General features: G+C 38.7%; 1 protein-coding gene across 11 annotated transcripts in view; it reads left to right on the top strand.

The window, feature by feature from the left end:
- MCTP1 (multiple C2 and transmembrane domain containing 1) overlaps positions 1-23,454 on the top strand; it is a 512,471-nt gene that overhangs the window by 392,548 nt on the left and 96,469 nt on the right. The window lies entirely within an intron of this gene.

The following is a 23,454-nucleotide window of genomic DNA, read 5'->3' as shown; positions in this document are numbered from 1 at the left end:
AAATCACAGACATCTAGCCAGTTCCAATAGAAACTTTTAAAACTCCTATCATTTCTTAATCTATAACAGATCCTTTAAAATTTAATGGGGGAAGAAAACCTTTCATTTTAAAAATAAATCCAAAGGGGCACCTGGGTGGCTCAGTTGGTGGTTGAGCATCTGACTCTTGATTTCAGCTCAGGTCATGATCTCAGGGTCCTGAGATCAAGCCCTGTATTGGGCTCAGTGTGGAGTCTATTTGTCCCTCTCTGTCCCCCAGTTATGTTTTCTGTCTCTCTAAAATAAAATCTTTAAAATTTATTTTTATTTTTCATTTATTTTTTTTTAACTTGAAAGTAAAAACAGGGAAGCAAGCTCTTTTCTAATACAGCAAGGGCTACTTCTAAAGTGTTTTTGGAGAGTTAATTGTAAATTCAAATTCCAGGGATAACTTATTGTGACCTATAGAAATCCATGTAAATAGCTGTACTTCTCAGGGGTTTGGTGGTGGTGGTTATTGTTGTTTTCACATTCACTTTTCATGTCCCCTACTGTGGGAGGAAACCAAAAAGTGATGATTTCTTGGCGTGAGTTGGGGGGGGGTCAGAAAAACAAAGGAGTTTGATTTTGGTTTTGTTCATTTGTGTGCTTAAGTCTTCTTTTTGCTTACTTCTGTGGATGACAATAGAGAGGAATTTATTTGGAATGAAAAAACCACCAGGCTCTTTCCTGGAAACGAACACCGTGAACCCTCACGAATGCTGCCTCTATGGCATCCGATGCTGTAAAGAGGGTGGCCCCATTTTCCATGCATGGGTAGAATCCATTTGGTTGAGAGCAGAAACAGAAGACAGGATCAATAGCAATAAAGAATAGTCGATCCTTTGTGGAAAGGAGTGGCTCAAACAAGAAGAGGTACCAAAGAGTTGGTGTTTGTGTTTTGCTAATACTTGGGGCTGATGATGAAAACCTCATTCTGAGAGTTCAGACAGTTACACACTTTGGAGGCAGAGTTGTGAACATATTCCATCTCTGTCCTGTGCTCTTTGTTTTCTCTTCCTTTTCTCTCCTTTATTTTAACTTGTTCCTTTTCTACCCCCTCAGGGAATTTTTTCCATACCTTTGCTTTGTCCTTTCCCCCATGTCTCCTTTTCTTCCCATCCTGTTATATCCATCTGTTCCCGTTAACTCACCATGATGTGGAGCTGAAGAGACCCAAGCATAGTGGTCAGGAGTTCAGATTCTAGAGTCAGCCAGAAATGGGCCTTTTATTCAGCCTCTCCGAGTCTCCTTTTTCTCATCTGTAAAATGGGGCTAATGATAGAACCTAATTCATAGTTACTGTAGCGTTAAAAAAGAAAATGCTATCCAAGGCCATTTAGCACAGTTCCTGAAACTCAATGCTTAATAAGTGCAGACTTTTGTTTGGGTTTTCATGTATCCTATGTTCTTCCAGAAAAATAATGGAAGTAGATGCAGTATAATGGAATACCCGCAGTATAACAAATGAATATGTAAGTAAAGGGATCCCACCGGTGGCCAGAGAATAGGAGGGTAAGTCGGATACTCGTGGTGAAGGTGTCATGTAAAATGCAGAGCTCAAGTATGAAATAGAGAGAGATCAAAACTTGGGATCTGGGCTTCCCAGAAGATAGATGAAGGGAAACACTATCATGTTTCATAATCTTCTTAATATTTTTATACTAAGCCTATTAGTTGCTCAGTGAAAGCCAAGTAACATCCAGTATTAAGATCACAGAAATTCTTACTCAAGAGCCTCCATAAAGTTGAACAAAGTCTCTAGAGTTAAATATGATTCTGTGCTTCATAGAATTCGCTCTTTTAATTTCCCTCAATAGAGGCTGCTGTAACACCAAAATGCAATTCAGTAAAAGCAACTCTGGTTCTACAAGGTACGAAATTGGGAGCTAGGCCGACTTTGGTTTGGATGGGGACTCTGCCATTGACTTGCTGGGTGGTCCCGAGCAAGCAATTTGATGGTGTTTAGATTGTTTCCTCCCCTGGAAAATGGCTATTCACCCCAACTTCGCATGATTATTTGAAAGATGATTGCTAATGTATAAAAAGCACCTAACTCAGGGCTAGGCACATGACCACAGAAGATAACTATTATTTTGAGGTAGCCTAGACATGGGGTTTAAGTATGTTACTCTCAAATGGTTTGGCTAAATCCAAAAATAAAATTGGAGATCTAAACGGGAACGCGTGTCCTTCAGGCAACCTTCCATAAATACAATTTCTCATGACTGATTTTTGATAGGCACTGGGCAGCGAGCATTCAGTGTTATCCTCTTCTGACAAGTACTTGGAGTGCAAATATTCTGTTGCCAATTAGGGACAGACCATGCTTTAAGCCTCGGCTGAGGTGGGAATAGAGTTGACAACTCTTTTAAAAGTTGAGAAGCCTAACCAAAACATACGTCTGTAAAATGCCACCTCGCCTCCACATGGACATGGGAGGAGAGTGGGACGAGATTTTTCTCACAAACCTCGAAATTCTATGCCAAAGAGCATGACTGTGATTATTTTAGCCTGCAAAAATGTTAGAGTGCTGTGAAACGCCCACTCCCTTAGGCATGAGGAAGGTTCCACCCATTAGAGCGCTCACAGCCTCGCTAACCTTATAACTTCCGGGGAGCCCTCCAACAAAACCTGCTACCGTCAGGTGACAAAGTCCTGTTCTGGGTAGTTCGCTTTGTCAGCAAGTTAGGTGTAATAGAGCATCTGCCAACAATAATTATGTGGGTTTTAAGATGATTGATCTTAACACTATTTTTTTTAATGCTGATTAAATAATCGTAGGTGGTTGTTTCTTCAGCTCACAACTATTTTGTGACAATAAAGCTAAGACATCAATACATTAGGAAATCCTTCTTTTCTCCTATTCTTGTTCTGTGTACAGCTTATTCAAAAATGATGTCATTAACGTACAATTTTAAGAGGAGATGCAGGTTGGTGCAAATATGGGAAGAACGTAGCCCATATCATCTCGATGGAATTCCTATCCACCAAGACGACTTGCCCACAAAACCCAACTCAAGATGACACAAAGCGAGAAGGTTCTGGAGGATCGTTAATGGGTGGAGACTCAGAGAACCTCATGCAGCTTGTTCATAGTCAATTCTTGTCCATTTTGAGATGTCTCAGAATGAACTATCCGAAAGCATAGGGTTTGAGGCCAATTCCCTGAAAGGAACAGTGGTCAGTGGTACAATGCCATGCCTAGAACCTGCCTGCTCCTTAGGTAAAATTATTAAGGGGGAAAACTACCCTAAAATATCTAATATAGAAAGGTTGATAATTTTTTAAAATAATCAATTCTTTTTAGTGGGTTGGTCTCACTAGACCTGTTGCCTACTGTTAGAGTTGACCTAGGTGAACAAACGTGCAGGGCTGGAAACCACCCTTAAGCAGATCTGAGGGCAAGAAATCTCTGAAGATTTTGTTTATCTCAACTTCTCTAAAACAACTGTGCTATGTGAAAGGTGTTGCTGGAAGCCAATTGGAAACAGTAAATTTGGAAAAATTTCTCAGGCTAGGCTTCTTTTCCCCCTTTTTATAAAGCATAGCAGTTGAGATCTCCCTCCATTTACATATCAGGAGATGATGTCTCAAGATGATTCCTTGCCTGAATATTAAGATCTAACAGACAAACTTAGTTCCTTCAATGTGGGTTACCTGAATTTATTAAGACAATGAGAAAAATTGAATTTGGGTGTTGAATTTTGCTTATCCTACTTTCCTAATCAAACAATTACCAGGAAAGTAAGCCCCACATCTTCCAGAACACAGAGGGATTAGAGACTGTTTTTTTACCAGGAGGCTACTGGGAAAGAAGAAAGGAGACCTCCTTCTATTAAAGTCTGTCCCACATGGGGCACCTGGGTGGCTCAGTTGGTTAAGCATCTGACTCTTGGTTTCGGCTCAGGTCATGATCTCAGGGTTGTGAGATGGAGCCCCACATTGGGCTCTGTGATCAGGTGGACACTGCTTGAGATTCTCTGCCTCTCCCTCTCCCTCTCCATCTGCCCCCCCCCCCCCCTAGTGCATGTCCTGGCTCACACTCTCTCTCAAATAATTATGAAATCTTTAAAGTCTCTCCTACATAACTGCAATCTCTTCTCTTTCTTGACTGGAGGAGAAAAGGGGTGGTGGCATCACAGCTACCAGAATGAGAGTAACTGTCACCCTCAGCCTACTTTATTGTCTGATTTCTGGGAAGCCTCTGAGGCATTATATGAATTTCACCTGGCCTGTTGCTGGTGTTAGAAAAAGAGTGAGAACCTTTGATGAATGCCCATAATGCTTCCCTAGGTTAACTGAGCAGTGGAAATGCTGAGGAAATAGTTAATATTACAGATTCCAGGGTCCCACTGCCAGAGATTCTAGGTTAGTCTGGTGGGTGCCAGCAGTAGTGGATGCATTCTAAATTTTTCAAAAGCTACAAGGATTACATTGAAGTGTTTGAATTGTCCTTTTTACCTACTTTGACATGTGTATGTGTGGAAAGCCAAATTCTACTTACAGACCTGTCTGGATCTGGGGGCTCACGTGATTGAATTAGAACTCATTTTCTTGCCATTTCTTAGCTTGGTTTCCATTTGTGCCAACATTGATCCCAAGCAGAGCTGTCCCCTAAGTGGCAATCAACACCCCCAGGCTTACAGTCTTCTAGCTTTTGGTCAGGAAAAAAAGAGATTCTCTTATTCAGTAGGTCCAAAGACCCAGAGTTGAGTCTCACTTATTCTGATCAGCCCATCCTTGAGCCCGCTACTATCACCAGGAGCTGGTAATGCTGTCATTGACCCAGTCCAGCTAAAATGTCCATCTGCAGCCAGAGGCAGAATCTACTCCACCAGAAACGATCAACTGGTAGGGGTGGAGGATTTTCACAAGGAAGCTCACAGTGCTGAATAAAGAGACGAGGGATGTCAATTGTACATTGATGGTGAACGGACCAACAGTTGTTAATGAAGTCGGTAATCATCATATTACCACACATAATAATAAACTGATTAGTAGACTTTTTGGCAGGGCATGGAGTCTTCTGGCCCTGCCTTTTCCTACTCAGTGTCTGGTGTTGCAGATCAAGTCAGACTTCTCCCCCTGGAACTTGACTAAGATTGAGGTGGAAGTATATCAAAAGAATCAAAAATGAAAGCAAGTCCCCCCACCCAAAATGGGGGCCATCACTATACTTTTGTAAGTAACCAGTGCATCAGGACACTAAAATCCTTGTAATTGTCAAAAAGATGGTGGAATTGAAAGGTTATGATGTAGCAAATTTCAACTACTTCTGTATGGGAGGCCAGACACATTTTAGCTGTGCCAAGGTACTGGGTGAGTCTTGGATGTGTGAGAAGATAAGAGGTTTTCAGCAAGGTATAAGATTTCTCTGTTACAGGTTTTTAGTACCAGTTATCAAGTACATTTCTTATCTTTGACACCTTTTATCTTTAACACAGTCTTTAAAATGGATCTTAAAATGGGGAAGGAGAACTTCTTAGGGCAGATTAATAAAATGATGCATTTAAGTCACAATATAGGAATACTCTTTTACATTTAACAAGCTTTAAAAATACATCTTTTTATATGATCTGGAAGAGAGGCTACAAAAATTGTCTTAAAATCCTGTCAAACCTTACCATCTTGTTTCTGGAAATAAGATTGTGAAGCAGAGTTTAAAAATTATGTCAGAAAATGCTTGCTTCACCCTCAACTCAATTTTCCTATCTGCAATATGGGAATAAAAATAATTAAAAATTACAAAGGTGAAAAAAGTTAAGTGGTCTTTTGGGACATAGAATTACTTAGATATGATTACTCCTCCATGGTAATAATTTTATTTAATTAAAATTATTTAAAGCTGACTTCATTTTCAGTTCCTATTGAGGTTTCAAAATAATAAAGTTTCTTAAATATATTAGTAGTATAATATTAATCCCATGTAAAATTATTTCCTAAGAAGTGAGATAAACTGTATCATTAATAGCATTTAATGAACTTTCACATTATAATTGATATTTCCATTCTACAGTTAAGGGGGAAGGGACCATAAATAATCACTTAATAGTTAAGGATACACACTTCTCATGGGATAAATAAATAAAAGTATGGATAGATCTAGATAAAATATAAATTTATATACACACATCTTCTGTTATATCCAGACACACACTTGGTAAATTTATTTGTACATAAGCTATTTTACTCTGAGTACTAAAATGGTACAGCTCTTTGGGGGCTCTCATTATCCATAAAGTTTCTCAATAGAAAAAAAAAAGGCTAAATTGTTATATAGGAGAATTCTTAGAACACATTTTCAGCCCTTCTTAATCTTTTACTGTGTTCCTTTTTAGGTTCTGCCTCTCTATCTGTATGCCAGTTACTCTTTATTTTGCATAGACTAGGCATAAAGAAGAGAAAAACACAGCTATAAACAATCCAGAGGATCCATGATAGTTGGTGTGATATGTATTTTGTTTTCAGTGAGTATATTGCCCCCTCTTTGACACCAGCCTAATCCTTTTACTTTTGCTCTAATTTGCAATGAGGTGCCCTTTCCTGGTTGATATTTAGAAGCCATACACCTCTTCTTGCCTCCTCCAGATCAAGCCATAGCTAGGAAAGAGAAACATTTCGTCTGTCTTTATGACACTAGTAAACACTGAATCCGGAGTTGCCTCTGAGTCAATGTCTTTAGTAGAGCAAGAAACGTGGCGAACACTTCTGAACACAAGTGTGGTCAAACATGTCTGAAAGGCAACCACATAAATGAAAGAAAGGCAGTGTTGCCACAACAGTGAACCTCTGAAAGGTGAGCTGGATTCTGCCCAGCATCGTTCACTTAGAGGACAAAGCCACACCTGTCACCCTGGGAGCTAGAATTGCTCTGTGGCACCAACAGCGGAACAGGGAGCCAGTTTAGATTGCAGGAATTGATAGATGGGCAACATGGCTGTAAAAACAATGGGAAATTTGCCAGGGTTCACCTGCTTGTCCATGCTTGATAGAATTTAGGTAACTTGCAAACACATGGATTAAGCTTTACTCTGGAAAAAAAAAATTAAGAAAAGTATGCAGTGGTTTAGGAAGATAGGATTTTCCTAGAGTTTTAGAAGTGCTTGAATAAAAACAGTTGGAAGTAGTGTTCAGATTTATTTCACTTTTCCTGCTGCGTTCAGCATTTTCATTTCTATTTTCTTGATGTAATATACTGAGAAAAAGAAACCCAACCAACCAAAGGGAGCTGCTGACTATTGCTGACCAGAAAAATAAAGTAAATGCCTCTTAACATTTCCCTGCCATTTTGGTAGATGGGGAAGGGGAAGTGAGAAGTTTTATTTCCTAATAGGTGGCATGGTAGGTAACTTGGCAGTAGAGATCACTGAGGAATCCATATGAAAACCTAAGACTCTGGGTCCAAATTAAAAGAGCTCCCCAGCACGATTACAAAGTAGAAAACATTGTCGTATTTATCCAGTAGTGCTTTCTTCTGGGCAGGGAGGTTGACCTTTTCTGATCTGTCCTCATCCTCCTGTCCGAAGATTTGCTTCTGTTCTGCTTTATTCAACTTATTTTTTTCAGCCTGTTGCTCTCCACTCTCCTTCCTTCCTTTTCTACTTCTTTCCATATCTTCTCTACGTTTTTCTTAGAATCTTTTTCTCATCCTGTCAGCTATCTCTTACCCTCAGAGTAAGGAATTTAACATTTTCTTTCCCCAAATTGATCATATTTTTCATGGGAATTTAGAAATACTGCATAATGGTCTCACCTTAGGGTGGTAGTATCTTATTACCATCTTGGGACCTTGCATTTCCCATTATAATTAATGGTGACTGAGGTTGATGTTTGCTTTAACTATTTTTTAATAGTCTTGCAAAACTCCTCTGAACGCAAAGGAGCAATAAATGTCCAAAGAATCATCATGTAGATAGTCTCATCAACGAGCATGTTAAGCATTTCCAGAGTATGGGCAAGATACATCTAAGATCTATGATCATTCATTGACTTAGCCTAGATGTTCTCAGTTCTTTGTTTTGGAATTCACCTCCCCAGAAGATAAACCATTTTTATTTTTACACAACTGTACTAAAGTGTAATTTCTATACCATAAAATTCACCAGTTTAAATGTATAATTCACTGATTTTTAGTAAATATACAGAGTTGTACAACCATCATCCCAAAAAGATCACTCATGCCAGTTACAGTCACTCCCTGTTTCCACCTCCAGCCCCTAGCAACCACTGGTCCATTTTCTATGTCTAGCGATTTGCTTTTTCTGAACATTTCACATAAATGGAATGGTGCAAAAGTAGTCTTGTACATCTGACTTGTTTCATTTAGCATAATGATTCTGAGTCCATGACACAGAATGTGTCAGTAGTGTCTTCTTTTTATTGTTGTAGCATTCCAGTGTATGGATATGGCACATTTTCATTTTCCACTTGCCAGGTTATAAACAATTGGATTATTTCCATTTGGGAGGTATCACGGATAATGCTGCTATAAATAAGCATTCATGTTACAAGGCTTTAGTGTGGGCGTATGTTTTCATTTCTTTTCCGTGATAACTAGGGAGTAGAAGTGTTGATTCATATGTTAAGTTTAGGTTTGTTTACCTTTTTAAGGAACTACCAAACTGTTTTCCAAACTGACTACATCATTTTACTTCCTCATCAGCATTTTAGGAGTTCTGGTTTCTCTATATCTTGACCATTCAGTACTTCCTGCCTTGATTAAAGCCACTCTAATGGGTATGAAGCAGTATTGCCTTGAAGTTTAATTTATGTCTCTCTAGTGAATGATGATGTTGAGCATCCTTTCATATGCTTATTAGCCATTCATATGTTTTCTTTGGTAAAATGTCTATTCAAATCTTTTGCCCAATTTTTAATTGGGGTTTTGTCTTTGTATTATTTTTAAGTGTTCTTTATATACACTGGATACAAATCCTGTATCGGATACATGATATGCAATTATTTTTTCCCAGTATATGGCTTGTCTTTTCATTTTCTTAATAGTGTCTCTCTCCCTTTTTTTTTGTATTTTTTTATTATGTTAATCACCATACATTACATCATTAGTTTTTGATGTAGTGTTCCATGATTCATTGTTTGCATATAATAGCCAGTGCTCCATTCAGTACATGCCCTCTTTAATACCCATCACCAGGCTAACCTATCCCCCCACCCCTTCCCCTCTAGAACCCTCAGTTGGTTTCTCAGAGTCCATAGTCTCTCATGGTTCATCTCCCCCTCCGAATGCCCCCCCTTGATTTTTCCCTTCCTACTATCTTCTTAAATTTTTTTTAACATATAATGTATTATTTGTTTCAGAGGTATAGGTCTGTGATTCAACAGTCTTACACAATTCACAGCACTCACCATAGCACATACCCTCCCCAATGTCTATCACCCAGCCACCCCATCCCTCCCACCCCCACTACTCCAACAACCCTCAGTTTGTTTCCTGAGATTAAGAATTCCTCGTATCAGTGAGGTCATATGATACATGTCTTTCTCTGTTTGACTTATTTCGCTCAGCATAATACCCTCCAGTTCCATCCACGTCGTTGCAAATGGCAAGATTTCATTCCTTCTGATGGCTGCATAATATTCCGTTGTGTATATATATACCACATCTTCTTTATCCATTCATCTGTCGATGGACATGTTGGCTCTTTCCACAGTTTGGCTATTGTGGACATTGCTGCTATAAACATCGGGGTGCACGTACCCCTTCGGATCCCTACATTTGTATCTTTGGGGCAAATACCCAGTAGCGCAGTTACTGGGTCATATGATAGCTCTATTTTCAACTTTTTGAGGAACCTCCATACTGTTTTCCAGAGTGGCTGCACCAGCTTGCATTCCCACCAACAGTGTAGGAGTGTTCCCCTTTCTCCACATCCCCGCCAACATCTGTCGTTTCCTGACTTGTTAATTTTAGCCATTCTGACTGGTGTGAGGTGGTATCTCATTGAGGTTTTGATTTGGATTTCCCTGATGCCGAGCGATGTTGAGCACTTTTTCATGTGTCTGTTGGCCATTTGGATGTCTTCTTTGGAAAAATGTCTGTTCATGTCTTCTGCCCATTTCTTGATTGGATCATTTGTTCTTTGGGTGTTGAGTTTGATAAGTTCTTTATCGATTTTGGATACTAGCCCTTTATCTGATATGTCATTTGCAAATATCTTCTCCCATTTTGTCGGTTGTCTTTTGGTTTTCTTGACTGTTTCTTTTGCTGTGCAAAAGCTTTTTATCTTGATGAAGTCCCAAGAGTTCATTTTTGCCCTTGCTTCCCTTGCCTTTGGCGATGTTTCTAGGAAGAAGTTGCTGCAGCTGAGGTCGAAGAGGTTGCTGCGAAGAGATCTCCTTTAGGATCTTGATGGACTCCTGTCTCACATTTAGGTCTTTCAACCATTTTGAGTCTATTTTTGTGTGTGGTGTAAGGAAATGGTACAGTTTCATTCTTCTGCATGTGGCTATCCAATTTTCCCAACACCATTTGTTGAAGAGACTGTCTTTTTTCCATTGGACATTCTTTCCTGCTTTGTCGAAGATTAGTTGACCATAGAGTTGAGGGTCCATTTCCAGGGTCTCTATTCTGTTCCATTGATCTGTGTGTCTGTTTTTGTGCCAGTACCATACTGTCTTGATGATTACAGCTTAGTAATAGAGCTTGAAATCTGGAACTGTGATGCCACCAGGCCCAGAGAACCCCCCTCAAAATCAGTAAATATAGGTCAACACCCCGACATCTAATAATAGTATCTCTTGAAGCACAAAAGTTTTTAACTTTTAATGAAGTCTAATTTTTAGATGCATATTTAGATCATGCTTTTGGTGTTGTATCTGTGAATTTTTGCCTAGCCCAAGGCCATAACTACTTTCTCCTTGTTTCCTTCAAGAAGTAGTTTTATAGTTTTCATTCTATGATCAATTTTATATTAAGTTTTGTATATGGTAATTTTATTACTTCTAACGATAGATTCACTTATAGCATCCTGCTAATTTCCATGGAGTATACTTAAAGGTATCTTTGGGAGGGTTCTGAAGGCAAGTAGAAGGGGGTAGTTTTTTGGTATACCTGACCTAATTCCAAGCTGTTGTATCTTTTGGTTAGTATTAAAATTTACTTTTTGAAATAGCCACCTACTATTGGCTATTTCAAAAACTCATATTTTTCCTTGAGAGGACATTAAATTCCAGAGAGCTCAAGAACCCTTCTGATGCTTGTGAAGAATTCAAATATTGAGCAAAGTATTCTCTGAGTCACTGTCCCACTAATGAGTGTCCAAATAAATTGTCTGAAAGAAACTGATGTTCATCACATGAGAGTTTAACATCAGAGTTATCCCATCTGAACCTATGATCGTGCCTCCTTAATGTCCTCTTAAGAGAATGCAACATTTAGTTATTCAGAAAACTGGTAATAATAACACGCTGCTAGAAAAAGTCAGAAAATCTTGATTCAAAAAGTCCTTGAAGAAGTATAAATGTTTGTTGAGAATCCTACATCAGTACCATGTGGCTCAACAAAATGTGTCCACTCCCGACAGGTTATTTTTAGAAATGAGGTTTTACAGGCAATCAAACACAGCAACAAAAATGCCTGAAAGATAATACATGTCAGCATCTCCATGTCAATGAAGTGAAAGCTTTTCTGAAAATGAAATGGCCTTCTTTTAGAACTCTGGAATCCTAAACTACCAGACATTTCAGGAACTATTTTGGCTGAAAATGATATGAGAGATTTTTCTTTTTCATAATTTTTATTACAGTGGAAATGGTTTTTGTATTTCTAACAGTTTGACAAGAGCTAATTACAATGCGCTCATCTGCTTGGCGGACTAATTTGAGCCATCGGGCATCAACACCATAGACATGCAGCAGCATTGCAAATGATACGCATGCTTCCCTTGCTCCAAGAATTTGTACTTGCTATAAAAGAAAACAGATTTGGACAGCCCTGAAAAAGTTGGGTTTGGTTTGAAGAAAACATTTCAGAATTACATTAGAGCTGGCCTACAAGTGAACTAAAAATACCTGCTCATCTCAGTGGTCTTGGCCCAGGGCCTTTCCTTTTACTGTAAAAGTCAGGCTGTTGGAACAGTTGGAGTTCAGCTTGCTTGCTGTCTAAACTAGTGTTCTCTGATAACTTCTGTTACCATTGAAACACAAGCCCTGTTGCATTTAAGAGAATGTTTGGAGGTGTGGAAAATAGCCAAGAGAAATGTCTACTTAGTGTTCAAACCTCTAGGCTTCCCGTGCAGTAACTACACTACTTAGATCTGTTAAGAAACGGGAGAAAGACATTCATCAGTAAACATTACACAGCAAGGGTAAAAGACGGAATGGAGTAAAGAAGGCTGTTAAAATCAGCCTAGGATGATTATTTGAATTGCAAAGAGAAATGTTCAGACATAGCTAGAGCTGCTAAACATAACTCTTGAAGTTTTTCCAGAACAGAGGGATTGGGGGGAATGAGACCAGTGAAGGAGAAAATTAGAAAATTATAAGACAGAATGGGAGATGAAGTTTCAGAAGCTGGTAAGATAGCTGAAATACATGATATTATTAGGTCTTAAATATATTTATAAAGGTGAAAATTTTAAAACATGTTTTCTGACTTTGGCTCTGTGATTTTAAGATTGAAATGAAGATATTAAATCTGGACAAAGAAATCACCAATGGTAACAGCTAGGTTATAGCATGAAGGATTAAACAGAAAGATCAAAAATCAATAGCCCAGGGAAGATATTCATGGTAAGTTGAATAAGTCTGGGTGAGATCATTTGAGTGGCAATGAATCAGAATGGTATCAAACATCCCCAAATTTGGCAGAGGGCAACCCTCTGCACATCAACTACTATATATATATAGTATATATATAAAGCAGTCACTGCAATTGATCATCTGCTTTTTTAAAGGCATTCCTGTTCAGGGACATAGAATAGGGACTATAAAGACGACAGTACGAATTTTTAAAGTAACTTGTGCCGCAGACTTTACTAACATGTGTTTGGCTGGGTATCCTATTTTCTGGCACAGTATAGAGAACAGAGGGAGTTTCCCCCCACGAGCAACTGCAGTACCAGCTGTTGCCCTAAATATTGTACCTGTTCATGACGGAGATGGCTTTAAAGCCAGGTTTCAAGCTTAGGGAAAATTTTACATTTTGTACATCAGCAAACATTGCTATCGGATTTGTAAGTCTAGTTACAGCATTTACACACACAAAGAAAGGATTTGATGAGGAACGTACTTCAAAAGGAGTAATAGTAACAGATTCGTTTCTTTAAAAATGTAAAAGACGGGGCGCCTGGGTGGCTCAGTCCGTGAAGCATCTGACTCTTCGTTTCGGGTCATGATCTCAGGGTTGGGTCTCGGGTCATGATCTCAGGGTTGGGAGATTGAGGCCCACATCAGGCTCAGCGCTGAGACTGCTGGTCCCTCACCCTCTGCTCCTCCCCCCACTCATGCATGCACACGTGTGCTCTCTCTGTCTCTCTCTCTCAAATAAATACATTTTTAAGAAATAAATAAAGATGTAAGAGATGATTATCTTTAATAAGCCTTAACAAACCTACAGCATTTCTAAAGCCCAGAAAACATAAATGGCACATGTGTATGACAATATCCCCAAATAATATTATTTAGAACATACATAGAAATTTGTATGACAGTATTCCCAAATGATATTATTTACACATTTAACCCAATAATTTATTAATAGTTTAAGAATTAAAAAAGAGGAAGAGATATCAGAACATTAGATCATGACTTGAATAATCATGAAGAAAAAAGATGCCTTTTTCATTGGCACTGGCGGTATACATAAAAGACAAAAATAAATGGAGAACCAACATTAAAGTACTTTTTTTTTTTATTAAAACATGGAATGTTCTTTACCTGTAGTAGTGAGACAGTCCTGGGTCCTGTCAGAACCAGCTGCAGCCTAGAGAAATGAGACACTAGAGAAGGATAAGCTTCAGTGAGCTTAACAGCCTTAACACAGTCTTCCATGTTTCTTTGGATAGTCCTTCAGTATTTTTTAAAGCAGTCGTTACTTGATATCAGCAACCTCTTCATGGACCAAACAGTACCAATTCCTCTTAATTATTCATGTTTGGTCATTTAAAACAATACAGTAAATATGTGTTGATCTGTAATCTACAAGAATGACTTGGCATGCAGCCTGATTTTGAACAAGAATTTCTGTGAATAATAAGGCCATTAAAACTAAAAACATAATTGTATTTGATCCTATGGCAGGCATTACAAACTACAGGGTAATGTACTCATTTCTAATGAAGGGGCCTGAGAGAATCAATAGTCTCCAGGCATCTATAAGCATTTGTCAAGTTGATTCTACATTCCAACTTTTACTAACATTAGACTCACAACGTTGCAGGGATTTCTTATCAGTTATTCATGTGTGGTTGTTGTGATGCTCCATTTGGACATACTCTGGGCTTTACATTTTGGAGTTGTCAGTGTTCTCAAAGCAAAGCCAGAACCTTTCATCCCTGACTTTGATAAAAATGACATGAAATACCAGTACAAGTTGTAAGCTGAAAGAGAAAAAAAAATCTAAATAAATAACTTCCAAGCCTCCTGGCTGGCAGGTTCTATTGATAGAATATCTCCATTAAGGAAAGTAGTGTGCATTATGCTATGATTGGGTGATAGCACCATCTTTGAGGTTGTTTGGGTCCATTTTGTTTTGGAGATTCTTCAGGTGTTTCTGGGAGTCGTATGTAAGACATCTTCAAATGAGTTCTATCTCATTGTCCATGTGCTTTAATAGATGGAGTCAAGCTATGCTTTTCAAAAGGGCATGGGTGTACTGAGATTGTGGACTTTAAGTTCAGGAAGGAATTTAAAAACCCAGTGTATGGTTTCACAAAGTAAAGAATTGGAAGTTACTGATCTGTATTTATAAGTAGTCTAAGTAAATTTGAAGAAACAATGACCTTTCAACACTATTAGCAAATAATGACCTAAGTTATAGTATATACATTCAATTCAAAGCTTTACCAACACCCCAACCAGTTTCTCTTTTTTTTGTTTTTCTACTCCTAACCATATATTCCTCCTGTCATCAGAAAAGAGGTAGATGGTTCTCTTGACATACTTTGCCTAGTCAATATAAGGGATCATTTAGTAGAGAGTGTGTTTTGATTTTTTTTTTTTTTTTGGTCTAAGCACACAAGCCACCCCCCCCCCCCAAAGCACAACAAAACACAACATACCAACTATCTTATCAGTTTGGTGTCTGTTTGAAACTACTCAAAAAGAAAGCAGTAGAGGGAGTCGTCAGAATTCTCATTCTAGTTGAGAGAAGGAAAGAGAAGCCATTGTATATGAGCATCTGTATGAGGCTCTTATGGACGTGGGAAGTCTCCTGGTATCATTGTGGAATGACCCCAGGAAACAGCAGAACAAGTTGGAGCAATCCAGTGGGTCTGACGTTGTCACCATTTCCCTGCTGTTTATTTTAGAAAACAGTCCAAACAAAGCAAAACCTCTCTTCAAAAGAGCAACATCTCATACTTTAAAAACCACCTTGAAAAAGCTGTCACTATGCTGGGAATGAATCAGGTTCATTTTGCCTATCTTCTGTTCTCTTTTCACTGGAGGTGGTAGAAAAGGCCTTAGTGGAACCAACCAGAAATAAAGACCTTAGAGCAGGTGGTGATGCCATCTGGTTATTTAAATCAAGGCAAAACCAACCCCTTCCCAGAAGATGAAATTCTAAAAACTGATGATGTGCAGAGTCTGACTTAATCCAAGGGAGAATAAATGGGCAGAGTGGGTTAACCTCCAGTTCTTCGTTAGCCGTATTTTTAAGAAATGTTAAACGTTAATAGATGGTGAGAAAGAGACTAGAGCAGGCGCCTGGGTGGCTCAGATGGTTAAGCATCTGCCTTCGGCTCAGGTCATGATCTCAGGGTCCTGGGATCGAGTCCCACATCGGGTTCCCTGCTCAGTGCAGAGCCTGCTTCTCCCTCTCCCTCTGCCACTCCCTCTGCTTGTGCTCTTCTGTCTATCTCTCTGTCAAATAAATAAAATCTTTAAAAAAAAAAAAAAGAGAGACTAGAGCAAATGCTAAAGATTGAGTGAAATTTTTTTCTATACTACTGTCTCACCCTAACTCCTTAAGTCAGAATTCATGCCATCATCTGGGAAATAGACCTATCCTCCTTCTGCATACACTTTTTTTAAAGGATTTTATTTAGACAGCTGGGGGAAGGGTGGGGAGGGGAGGGAGAGAGGATTCCAAGCAGACTGCCCCCACAAAGTGCAGAGCCCAACATGGGGCTCGATCCCATGACCCTGAGGTCATGACCTGAACCAAAACCAAGAGTCAGGCACCTAACTGACTGAGCCACCCAGGCACCCCATCTGTATACATTTGTTAATATGCATACCATTTCTTCTTTGCTAAGTTGAGGATGATCTATTGTCTATGTGAGAGAATTGGCAATGTTTCTCAAAGAGGAGTGGTGGTAGCATTTGGGACAGGAAAACTTTTCATTGGGCAGCACTCTTCCACATAGTAGAGGGTGTTTCACACCCTGGCTCTACCCACTCAATGCCAGTATCCTCCCTCTCCCACCCCACTGTGGCAATGAAAAATATCCCTGGATATATCCAAATGAACCATGGGGGAGGGACGTGGCCGCACAGTACCCAAGTTTGAAAGTTGACCCTCTTCCCTTCCCTCCTTTCTCTCCCTGTACCTAGAAGGATTTAAAGAAGCATTTGATGGGATTAATTTGCCAAGAGGGCTTTCATTTGCTTTTTACTATACTCTTGAATCATATTTTTAATTCAAGAATTTTATAACCTTGCTGATGGCTTTTTCGCAAAGCCATATTTTTAGGTCCCACTTTACATTCCCTAGCTTTCTTCTTTAAGGCCAGTCTTACTGGTAAAGTTGAAATACTTTTTTTTTTTTAGAGATTTATTTACTTGTCAGAGAGAAAGAAAAAGAGCACAAGCAGGGGGAACGGCAGGCAGAAGGAGAAGCAGGCTCCCTGCTGAGCAAGGAGCTTGATGCAGGACTTGATCCCAGTACCCCCGAATCATGACCTGAGCCAAAGGCAGACACTTGGTTAACTGATTGAGCCACCCAGGCATCATGAAATACTTTCCTTTTAAGGACTGATTACCTTAAACAGTTTTTTTGTGTACTGCTAAGCGCCTTAAAGTTTGTTATTGTTGTTGTTTTGGTTTGTTTTAAAGCACTGCCTAGTTCCTCAACAGGCAAATGCTATATATTTATCATCTTTCTAATTTGAGGCCTCTCTCAGATCAGAGAATATTCCCATACCAGATGCTGTCTGTTAGGTTAAGCATATATGTACTTTTGATACATTTCCTCATTCTCTTTTACCTAAAGTAGGTATTATTAGATGATGAAACAAACAGGAAAATGTCAGAGAGGGAATGCTGGGTGAAAAATGGGTTAATACTGTGAAGGCCAGAGTGTGAATGTGTTAAGTTTAAGAAAAAAATGAATTGAAATTAAGGAGGAAAAGGATTTTCTGAAAGGGCCATGAAATAATTAATTGTTTTGTAGGAGAGGGCCTTTCCATGTAGGCAGAGAATTTTTTCTTCACTTCTTTCTGAAGAGACAGTCAAATAGAGAATCTCATCTCTTAATTAGAAAGAAAAATACTCATCAAACACATCTCATCACTGGAGAGCTAATGATCCACAGCTGTTAGTCTGAAAGGGCAGGCTTTTTTCCTGAACAGTAGGAAGTGTTAATCATTTTGGATGAGATTTCTTTTTAAAATATACTGTAGTTTGCAAAAGAATAGGATATTCAATATTCACACTTAAATGATTTTTTTGAAGTGTTCTCCCCCAGGGATACTGTCATGTGTTGCACTGAATGATCATTGAATGCAGGCATCTTCCACTGCACTTCAATGAGAGCATCAGTTGATGGGATGATGTGAATCGCCCCATCCTGCCTGGGACTCAAAGAAAGAAAAATCATGCATGTCTTGCACCTCCTAAGAAATGGTGTTGCTCTAAAATCTTAATATTTTGAATCATTCACTCTACTTGACATAATTTGCCTTGTTTAAATACGAGTGAAAAGCCTTAGCCCACCTTCACTTAGCTTCTGAGTGAAAAAGGGTTTTTTGTTTGTTGGTTGGTTGGTTTGTTTAATCTTCATGTGAAAAAGTAGGGCTTTTTTTATCTGTAAAAATGTAATTGGCTCATTCATTTTCTAATCTCTGGCTGTACCGGCACCTTGCTAACCTCTTCTAAACATTTTGGACAGAAGAAAACCCCGTTTAATAGAAACGTTGTGAATAGCCAACTTTTGATTATTCAGAGCCATGCAAGATAGTGAGAAAGGGGAGGAATGAATTTGGGCTTCACAAACCTCATTTTGACCATTAGTTGTTGACCTCTCTGCCATGAGAAACCCTTACCAGAACACCTAAGAAGTGGTATTCCATTTCCTTGCACTAATGCAAAAGTAGTTATCCCAGAGCAAGAGGAAGGAAAGATATAGACATACAGAAAATCTACAAATTGAATGATCAGTCTGTAAATAACCGATAACGTTTGAGCATCAATATTCACTGTAAAAATCCTCCTTAGAGGCAGTGGAGTACTGATGCAAAAACACACTGGATTGGGGATCAGAAGACCTGGCTCTGCCACCCAGTAGCAGGTGTCCATAGACAAGTCTCAAATTTGAGCCTCAGTTTACCTATTTGCAAAACAAGCACAGTAGTCTCTGCCTTCCCAGCTTGCCTCTCAGGACTTTTTCCCTAAAGTTTGTTTTTTATGTAATGTGATATAAGACATTTGTTAGGATGAATGATTTTATTTATCTTTCAGTAAATTATAGATTTTCAAAAAAGCCACTCTGAATATTTATGATTAAATTTAGATAGCTTTTAAAGTCTAGCCCAAATAGACACTGAATAATTGCATTCTGTGATGTTGATGCTAATGTCATAGGCAAGATAACATTGATTTAGATGAAAGGCATTTGGATTTAAAAGCAAAAAAAAAAATTATGAACAGGAATTGATAGTCACAAAACAGCTAGTTCAGAACAAGATTCTTTTATATCTAGGGGCAGATATAGAGGTTGTTTAAAATGGTTAACATTTAAATGCCTGATTAAGTCTGGAGTTCACAAAATCTGCAATGTGTGCTAATGCCAATTACTAGAAATAATGAGTTTATGTAAAGACCTGGATTTTTCTTGTTTCAGCTATTAGCAAAAATTTTAACAGCAACCCCTCTAATTGCACACTTATGATTTCCTTCCAACAAAACCCTTTCACACACAAATCCCTCTAAGAAACACCACCCATCTTCTATAACTGCTTAAAGGGGAATTATGATAGTGACCATTCCTGGAGTGTTAGTTTATAAAGTCTCTGAATTTTTCAGAAACAATTTTAAATATGAAAACATCAAATTGATAATACTTGGACTTACTGAGTACTTTGTGATAAAGTGTTTTCACATACTTTACAGGAGTTGTTCCCCACAGCCAACTTGTGAAATAGGCAGGTGTTACCATCTCCATTTGATAAATAATAGACTCAAATAAAAGAGAATAACTGACTTGCTCAAGGTCCTGTGATGATCAAAGAGCAGAAATGGATCTAAAACCACTTCTTCAGTCTTCTGGTCCAGACCATATTTATTATAGACACCACTGTCTCCTTGGAAAAAGAATATGTGTCAGTTAGCTTTTGCTGTATAACAAACCACCCCATAATTTGTAGCTTAAAGCAACTACCACTTATTTAGTGATGATTCTGTGGGCCAGCACTTTGGACCAGGTTCAGTTTGGGTTCTGGAAGTATGGGCAGGATAAATGCTGGGACTTTTATGGTTTGTATTTATATTCTGTGACTGTGTCGGGGATTTTTTTTGAATTGTTCCCTGATTTCTTTTTCTACCCCATTTTAGCCTGTTATGATATCTGACTTTTTTCTCTCAAACTCAGGAGTAAGTGGAGTCAGGACCAAGGATAGATCCTATATTGTCTGGTCTTTCCTGGGGTTTCTCTGAGATATCTTTCATGTGCTGCCCTAGGAGGACACTGAGGACCTGGTCCTGGGTGTTATCTTGGTTTTTTGTAAGAGGAGAGGATCAATCTCAGTGCAGGTGGGCCCTGAGAGAAGGGAAGCTTGAGTGTAGAGACAATAAACTAAAAGGCACCCTCCCTCCTCTGAAGCCTCTCTTTATTGGATAATCCTCTCTTGCTAATAATTATTATAATAATCACTAATACTATAATCCAGAGACCATGTCATATCTTAATTTTGAACATCAACTATTGTGTATCACATAGTAATGTTCAATAAGTATAGTTTATTGTTAATCGGTGTTTATGTTCTTTTTTACTTTGACCTTTTGAAATCTCCAGTTAATTATTTTTTTTTTAAAGATTTTATTTATCTATTCATGAGCGACAGAGAGAGAGAGGCAGAGGGAGAAGCAGGCTCCCAAGGAGCAGGGAGCCCGATGCGGGACTCGATCCCAGGACCCTGGGATCATGGCCTGAGCCGAAGGCAGACGCTTAATCAACTGAGCCACCCAGGCGCCCACTCTCCAGTTAATTATTGAGGAAGAAAAAAAATGAATGCTTTTGTATTTAGAGTTTATTCAAAGCTCTCTTGTTTTTTTTTTTTTTTTTTAAGGTATTCTCAACAGCAGAGGCCCCTTACCTAATTACCTAAATATTAGATTCTTTTTTTTTAAAAGATTTTATTTATTTATTTGAGAGAGAGAGAATGAGAGACAGAGAGCATGAGAGGGAGGAGGGTCAGAGGGAGAAGCAGACTCCCTGCCGAGCAGGGAGCCCGATGCAGGACTCGATCCCAGGACTCCAGGATCATGACCTGAGCCGAAGGCAGTCACTTAACCAACTGAGCCACCCAGGCGCCCTAAATATTAGATTCTTAAAGAAAACAAAATAGGGAAGATTATTTTTCCATTGCCAAGATCCATGAAACTCATGCAATTCTACCCTTTTTTTGGGGGGGGGGGTCTCTTCTGTATCTTTCCCCGTCTTATGTTCTGGTGCTTGTGTTGTTAGGGCATATAAATACCACAGGTATTAATTAGACATGGCGTGTCAGTTCTGAGTGCTGTATTTTAAGAAAGCTATTGCTTTTTTATGGATTTGGATGTGGTGAGAGGATGATGTCCACAATGGAGACGTGCCCAGAAATCATGCCTTGTGGAGTGGTGCTTTAAGCAACTGGTGATGTTGTATCTAGAGAAGAGAAAGGCATGATAGGTGTCTTGATTACTTGGTTATCACCTAGAAAGTGTATTCTGTGCAATACCTGTCCTCCAACTAACACTAACACATAGACATTCCCAGTAACTTTATTCTGGGTGACATCAGAACTCTAATACCAGTGAGTGGACATTACAGGATGGAATGTCTGTGCTTAATAAATTTAAAATTAATACAATTGGTGACATTTAGCTGTGGAATCATCTGAGTCCCATCCATGAGGCCAGAACACATCAAGTCAAGTGAACGTCCTCAGAAGAGGCAAACATAGAGGAAGGTCCAAAAGGAAAGATGGTAGTCAGACCATAATACACGAGACAGTTTATGACTGCATGGCCAGAATGGAAAGAGAATCTTTCTATGCCTCAGGGAGAAATTGGTTAGTGGCATCCCAGGTTGTAATTCTGAATATATTTTCATGAATTTACTTGATGTTACATAGTGGCTATATAGTACTTTTACTGAAACAATAATTAAGTAGATTTATGTTAAAAGAACCCAGTACCCATTTATTCATTAATGCAGCAAATATATATTTATTGAACACCTTCTATTCCTAAGCACTCTTCTGGGCTCTGGGGATAGAATAAGAACAAAAAGAAAAAGTCCTTATCCTTAAAGAGCTTATATTCTAGTAACTGCCTAAATTTTGCAAATAAATGGGTAAAGAATTAATATGGATTCTAGCCAAAAATAATTTTCCCTTTTACATATGTTCGTGTCTGTCAGATTTGCCTTAATTAATTTCCTGAATAAAGAATTATCTTTTAAAAATATATTTAAATAGAATAATCATAACCATCAATTATAATTTGTATCATCTTTATATATATTGCATAAATTTCAAAAATTAAATAGAAATATTTTATTTTTCTGGAAATCCTTCTACTTATGAAAGTAAAGATGAGGCTCATGTCTCATGCATTGATACATTTGAGATTTTTCTTATTCAGGAATTTCAATCTATAGTTTCCATGTAATTCTGTCCAAAAGTCATTTCTTGGGTTACTAAATCATTATTTGTGGGTGTCCATCTGAGTTATGAATATCCCAAGAATTCAGGATTTAATGTCACATTAAAAAAAAACAAAACAGATGTCACAGTAATGCCATGAAGTCATTTTAAATAGAAGGGATATTAAAGGTTATTGGATCTATAGACCCGTGTATTTAGAAATGAAAACATGGAGGCAGAGTGACTTTCTAAGGCCTGGAATCTGTCTTCTGGGTCCTTAAGCCATGGGTTTCTCTACCCCTCCACACAGGCTGATTTTCTTCACCATCTTACTAGGCTGTATAGGCGTGGCTAAACAGTCCGTGCTGCCCTGCCTGACATGAGTGTTCTCAGGGCGCTGCTCCTGACCCTCCTGGCCTGTCAAACGCCTGATATCTGTGTTACCCCAACCAGCTGGCTCAAATTCCCACTTACACTATGGTTCAGCTAAATCTCAGGAGGCAGATGACTTCCAGTTTTCAGTAATGGAATAAGCATCACCTGAGGACCCTAGTCAATATTAGTTAACTTTCTGAATTTCATAAGGTATCGATAAACATGTACACAACAATACAAATGTTTTATGAGCACTTACTGGGTACCACGCAGTGTGTTAACTTCCTAACACATTTCAACTCTTTAGTTCTCACAGTCTGTCAGGTGGATACGCTTCTCAGCCCCATTTTACAGAGGCAGAAACTGAAGGCAAGATGGTGCCAGAAGTGATGGGACTAGTCAGCATTAGGGATGGAATCCAGCTCTTCAGTACCTCCACAAAATCATTTGACTTAATGTTGCCTTGTTTGGCAGCTGGAGCCACAGACTCAGAGAGTTTAGATGATCTCTTCAGGATTATAAGAGTGGGGATGGGTGCGAGGGCAAGTCACACTTCGTACACAGCGCTGCTGATTTTACAGTGCAGATGATCTTAGAATGGGTCCTCCTGCCAGGCTAAGTGAGCTCTTACTCTAATATTTGTCTTACAATTAAAAAATAATTTACATAGAGAGTCGGTAGTTTTCAAAGATAGTAGACAAAGACATTTAAAAATTTCCTTTGACAAAGTTATTCTATTTTTTAAATAGCTGTTTGATTTCTATGGTAATGCTAAATGTTAAGCCACCCTATTTTTACACTTACTGGTAGCAGT

Source organism: Mirounga angustirostris, unplaced genomic scaffold, assembly GCF_029215605.1.
Source record: "Mirounga angustirostris isolate CCGP_5_RB_7025 unplaced genomic scaffold, mMirAng1.0.hap1 SCAF_7, whole genome shotgun sequence".
NCBI lineage: Eukaryota > Metazoa > Chordata > Mammalia > Carnivora > Phocidae > Mirounga > Mirounga angustirostris.
This window is presented reverse-complemented; position numbering and strand designations above follow the sequence as displayed.